At 41.4% G+C, this 6,322-nt stretch overlaps 1 pseudogene; it reads right to left on the bottom strand.

The window, feature by feature from the left end:
- Positions 1-2,905: 2,905 nt before the first annotated feature.
- On the bottom strand, positions 2,906-3,788 carry LOC117063048 (annotated as a pseudogene).
- Between the last annotated feature and the right edge of the window lie 2,534 nt (positions 3,789-6,322).

Below are 6,322 nucleotides of genomic sequence, written 5' to 3'. Positions count from 1 at the left end.
CTTTTACCTAGATGGCTGTAATTGTCCAGTATATTTACTCCAGCTACTACTGTAACCCTCTTTAAACATTAAATGAAAGTGTGTCTTTACTCTGCTCAAAACCATATAATGGGTTCCATTTTCATCTGAGAAAAGAATCAGTAAGGTCAGAAGACACTACGTAATTCTTCTGCCTCTGCCTCCCCTGGCCCCCTTTTCTACACACCCCTTCCTGTCACTCTCCACCTCCCTCACTGCACTCCAACCCCATTGACCCTTATTCCTGGTTCTTGAACAGCAGACATGCTTCCCTTTGGCTGTTTGCCTTTCGTTTTTGTGGGTTCTCTGCCTCTCTTCTTGGAAGTAACTTTTCTTTTTTTTTTTTTTTTTTTTTTTTGAGACGGAGTCTCGCTCTGTCACCCAGGCTGGAGCGCTGTGGCCGGATCTCAGCTCACTGCAAGCTCCGCCTCCCGGGTTCACGCCATTCTCCTGTCTCAGCCTCCCGAGTAGCTGGGACTACAGGCGCCACCACGTCGCCCGGCTAGGCTAGTTTTCTTTTTGTAGTTTTTAGTAGAGACGGGGTTTCACCGTGTTAGCCAGGATGGTCTCGATCTCCTGACCTCGTGATCCGCCGGTCTCGGCCTCCCAAAGTGCTGGGATTACAGGCTTGAGCCACCGCGCCCGGCCGGAAGTAACTTTTCTAAGGTAATCTGCTTTGTTAATTTTCTCACTACCAGTAAGTCTTCACACAAATCTTGCCTTTTTTTTTTTTCTTTTGAGACAGGGTCTCACTCTGTCTCCCAGGCTGGAATGCAGGGAATGGTGCTCTCTCTGCTCACTGCAGCCTTTACCTCCAGGGCTCAGGTGATGCTCCCACTTCAGCCAAGTTGCTGGGATGACAGGTGTGCCACCACGACTGGCTAATTTTTGTATTTTTTGGAGAGATGGGGTTTCACTGTTTCCCAGGTTGGTCTCAAACTCCTGGGCTCAACTGATTCGCCTGCCTCAGCCTCCCAAAGTGCGGGGATTACAGGCATAAGCCACTGTGCTTGGCCAAATCTGGCTTTCTTAATGAGCCCTCTCCTAAGCCCTGCATTGAATATTGCATCAGTTTTCAGCTCCACCTCCTTCACTCCATTCCAGCTGTGATTCCTGATTTCCCCTGCCTGTTGTACCTTTTCCTTCTTTATATATATTCATAAACTCCAATATAATACTGTATGATTGTATTATGTATTGTATTTGTTGATTGTCAACTGTGGAGATGCAGTTAGTTTGGTTCAAGTTGGTAATATTTACGTAGTTTGCATGGTTGTGATGTTGCTAGATGTTCAGGTGTGGAATGCCGCCAGGAATACTCCTACCACCCATAGCATCAACACATGATACAGACCTGCAGAGCCAGAAGTCAATCATGGCATGGACATGTCCTACTACCCAGAGGGAAGATGTATGTGGATAGTGAGGAAAAATGGGTTCGAAATGTTCAATTGCAAGCCTCATTCTGTAGCATTAGGGGATACAGTAATATACATATAAGACCACTTAATCTGCACACAACCTTCAGTTCAGAACTTACAATGGTTTATATTTGAAAACCTTATGAAATTAGCACTTTATTTAACAAGGAAAGAAACTGAGGCACAGGGAGGTTAACTAACTTAGTCAAGGTCTCATGGTAAATGCAAGAGCTGGGGCTTGAACCCTAATAGTTCCACACTTGTACTGACCTTTAAGCAGAATTCTTTAGTTAATTCTTTAGGTTTCTCCTGCAATCCCCTCTGCTGAGGGTCACCAGTGCTGTCATGCTGTGAGCATAAGGTAAGGATGGTATCATTAGTTTATCATTTCCATAACCCTATGAGGTAAACATGACAACAACTTCAATTTTAGGGGGAAAAATTGAGGTAAAAGTTATTTAAATGTTGGCCGGGCGTGGTGGCTCAAGCCTGTAATCCCAGCACTTGGGGAGGCTGAGATGGGCGGATCACGAGGTCAGGAGATCGAGACCATCCTGGCTAACACGGTGAAACCCCGTCTCTACTAAAAAATACAAAGAAAAAAAAAAAAAAGAAAACTAGCCGGGCGAAGTGGCGGGTGCCTGTAGTCCCAGCTACTTGGGAGGCTGAGGCAGGAGAATGGCGTAAACCCGGGAGGCGGAGCTTGCAGTGAGCTGAGATCCGGCCACTGCACTCCAGCCCGGGCGACAGAGTGAGACTCCGTCTCAAAAAAAAAAAAAAAAAAAAAAGAGTTATTTAAATGTCAAAGGTCACGACATTGGTCCATGGCAGAGCTGGAATTACAATCCAAGCTTCCTGACTTTCAGATCAAAATACTTTACAAATTGTACGCTACTCCTCAGTTGGTGGTTTATGACATTGGCTGTCTAGAGAAAAGTGCATGGTCTCTGTGACCTTCCTCAGTTTAACAACAAAACCCCAGAGGGAACAGCAATGAATGCATCTTTAAGATAAGAGATCTCACAACACTGAGCTAGGAGATGATTTCTGGAAATCCCTACAAAGGAATCTCTGGGATAATGCTTAGATGCTCACTTCTAGCAAATAAAAGATGGGATGGTCCTTCCATTTTTTTAACTTTATTAAAATACTGAGTTTTATTTCACATGTACATTTTTGTCTCCCCACCATTTCCATGTCTGACCACCACTACTACTATGTCCCATCATAACATTCCATACATACTTAAAACCAAGCAAAGGGTGGAGTTCCATCTTTAAAAACTAAACAGGCATTTTGGACAACACATTCTTGGCAATGGAACCTGGACAACATTTATCAAACACGGCAGGGAAAGCTGTCACTCTGCATTATATAAAGGACAGCCAGACATCAACTCTTACAGAAATGAAGACAGACAGAAAATTTTTAACACATTGTTTATTTTCTTGAAGAGACTTCCTCCACTACCAGAGATCTTGAATAGCCTCCTGGTCAGTCATCCGGAAGCCATTATTTACATAATTGATGAACTTGGATTCCACTTTGGGAAGCTAGTCACCTTTTTCTATACTTGCTTGCAATTTTGCTTTTACGTCTTCTACAGAACTAGGTCCTTGTGGTGTTTTAGGAGTTTTTTTCCTGTTTTTTGAAGGATTCTTGTCCTTTTGATTTGGTGTCGATGGTTTTGAGTCTTTTCCATTCTGATTTGACTTCTGTGCACTTTTGGCTGGAGTATCTCGTATAGATTTCTTCACTGGCACTTTTTCTTCAGTTTCCTCATCATCAAAATCATCTTCATCATCATCATCTTCATCAGCAGCAAGTTTCACTTTTTCTCTGGAACCTTGCTGCCACCTCCTGGGGCAGAACCTTGCTACCACCTCCTGGGGCAGAACCTTGCTGCCACCTCCAGGGGCAGATTGCTTTCCAGATATACTTAAAGAGTTTCGCATCCTCCTCCTCTTCATCTCCTGACTCTGCCTCTTCCTCCACAGCTACTAAGTGCTGTCCACGGATATGCACTGGTCCTGAGCCACACTTCAACCGTGACACCACTGGTGGTGGTATTTCAAAACCCCCAAGGGAAACCATTGGCCGTACAGACGTTTCCAAAGTTGCCAGTGTTCCTTTAATTGGACTGCCTTCGTAATTCATTGCCTCTGTTTCAACAATGTGCAACTCGTCCTTTGCAACAGCCCCTAAACTGACTGTTTTTAAAGATAACTTGTGTCCATTTTCATCATTATCTACCTTAAAGTGATCATCTCTGTTGGCCTTTAGTTCACAACTGAAAAGATAGTTCTGGGGCCACAGGGTGCTCGTGTCCATGTTTGTCGAATCTTCCATGAGGTGGTGGCACGCACTTAGGTGGGAGAGAGGCAAACAGAGATAAATGACCACTGCTCAAGAGAACAGCCGCTCAGGACAGACTCCCACCAGGGGTCCTTCTATGTTAGTGAGCAGGTAAGCTCCCATAGTGTCGCACAGTTTCCCAACCAGAGATCTGGCACAAAGCCCTGAATGGTGCAAGTTTGTCACAGATATAATTAGCACGAATAGCTCAAAAAGCCTTCTGAGTGACATTCCTAGCTTCACCCAACAGAAAGAAAGTATACTCTCAAAGAACTGGGCTCTTAGGGTGAGAAACTAGCTTTTGGATAATCCCACCTATGCTGGTCTGTGTATTCTGAGCATCCCTGACCTTCATCTCCAGAAAGTGTTGTTATTTTTTACCATCTTGATTAATCCTGTGACCTCATGGAGCTTCCAGGCTCATTTAAGTTCCCTGTGTGAAACTGGCTTAACAAGAGATCCCAGGGTTTTACCTCCTCCTCTGAGAAGCCCCACTGCTTAGTTAGATCCAGGTGGGGTCTGAAAAGTTCCTGCTCTACAGCCAGGTTATGTGTTTTAAGTCCCCTGTGGTGAGGATGCCATCAAATATTCCTGTGTGGGACTGACCAAAGTGGCAATATGAATGCTTTATTTCTATGCCATTCTGCGAAGTAAGAATAGAAATCTCATTATTTATACAAGTTATATTCTTACTTTTACATACTGAAGACTTGGCCTAAAGTATTTTAATGTTAAAAAAAAAAAGTCAACAAGAACTTATCAGCCTCTCATTCATGAAAAAAAAAAAAATACTGGAAAATGTCCTCATTGAGGAATAATCTGTTGTATAGTTAAAGTCAATTTGAATTTAGGGAGAAATATGAAATTGCCCAAACACACAACACACACATACACACATCACACCCTCAACACACATAAAACCTTGCAACAGTTCTCTTCCTCTTTGATGTCTCTATGCCAAACGAATGTTCCTCACATGCTTCCATATGTCCCAAAATATGTGCCTTCCTTAGTTCATGATGGCAGGTTAATAGATATGGCAGGTTCAATTAATTATGACTTAAAACTTTCCACCGTTTTACATTTCCAGTTTTTTATGCCACAGTAAGAAAAATACAACTTTCAAGTACAATACTTCTAACAATATGACTGATTTTTTTTTTCTTGAAAAAAATAACTGTCAAAACATGACATGTCAGATTCAGTTTCCTTCCACCAACATATCACAATCTGTTTTGATGGAAAAGGGATATATTTTAATTATTTGTTTTTAATCTGACTCCAGACTTGACATATGGCACCTCATTAAGTTCTCTCTACATATTCTGGTAAAAACAAAAACAAGCTGTACAAAGTTATTCAACTTCTGGCATAAAAGTTATTTTTAAGAACTTCTATTGCTTCTTAGGAGGTTAAACAATTCCAAAAAAATATCCTTTAAGAGGCTGGAGTGACATCCATTTTGAGAGGCTTGCTGGGAATCCATCACAGCAGACATTAGCTGCAGGCTAAATGTGCTGCTTGAGTGGCGGGTGTGCACAGAGATAGGTGCTGACGACACCTCCGAGAGCTTGTTCCTCCCTGAAAAGCACAGATATTGCCCACACTAAGAAAAAAGCATATATTATATTCAAACTATGGATATTTTCAAACTGTGGATAAAGTCCTTTATGCTTCAACTCTGCCTCCGAAAAGGAAGATAACAGACCATTTATTTTTGTTCAGCTTTATGCAACACACTTTATTAATGTCTCCTCTCATATAGTACAGAGAAACAACTCTGATAAGTATCTATTTTTTTCTGTTGGAGACCAATCTAACAGAACTATCAATGAACCAGACCTTCTTATTTTGTCTTGCATTCTACATTAAAAAATCTCTTAGAAAAATCCTCTCATTCAAGATTTTGTGTAAAATGTTTTTAAAATCCTTTCAAATAACAACAAAAATGGACATTCAGAAGACATGCTGATGCCAATACAGTTTCAATCTACTAATTTAGATTATAATTATCTGTGCACCGGAAAATGACCAATAATGTTTAGAAACTTTTTTGTGTTTTTTATTTATTTACATTCATACAATAAATACTGAGTACAAACTTTTTTACTGAGCTTAAGAATTTTAAAAGATGAGACACAATTCCTGTTCTGAAGCAGTTCATGCTAAAGAGAAGAATGTTTTTGACCACAAAAAAACGGGAATGAAAACTGAGATATTAGCCAGAGTCTTCTGTAATAAAGTTTGGATATAAGGCCATTAAGGGGTGAAGCTGGTGAGGACATGTCACCAGGGTTTCTAAGGCAGTCACTCTAATTGAGACAGAGTCCTTCTCTGTGTTCTGTCTTGTCCTCAGAAGCTAATGGGACATGGGCTTCTTCCTTCAGGGTCTCTCTTGCCAGATTTTAATCTCTATTCATGCACCTCCTCAATGATCTGATGGTGTATTAACTGTATCTGATAAAAGATGTTCAAGAAAGATTTGGTGAGTACCTACTATGTACTAGACGTAGTCATAGGAAGTAATG

This window comes from Trachypithecus francoisi, unplaced genomic scaffold, assembly GCF_009764315.1.
Source record: "Trachypithecus francoisi isolate TF-2019V2 unplaced genomic scaffold, Tfra_2.0 Lachesis_group17, whole genome shotgun sequence".
Classification (NCBI taxonomy): domain Eukaryota; kingdom Metazoa; phylum Chordata; class Mammalia; order Primates; family Cercopithecidae; genus Trachypithecus; species Trachypithecus francoisi.
The sequence above is the reverse complement of the archived record's forward strand: the minus strand, read 5'-3'. Positions and strand labels throughout refer to the sequence as shown.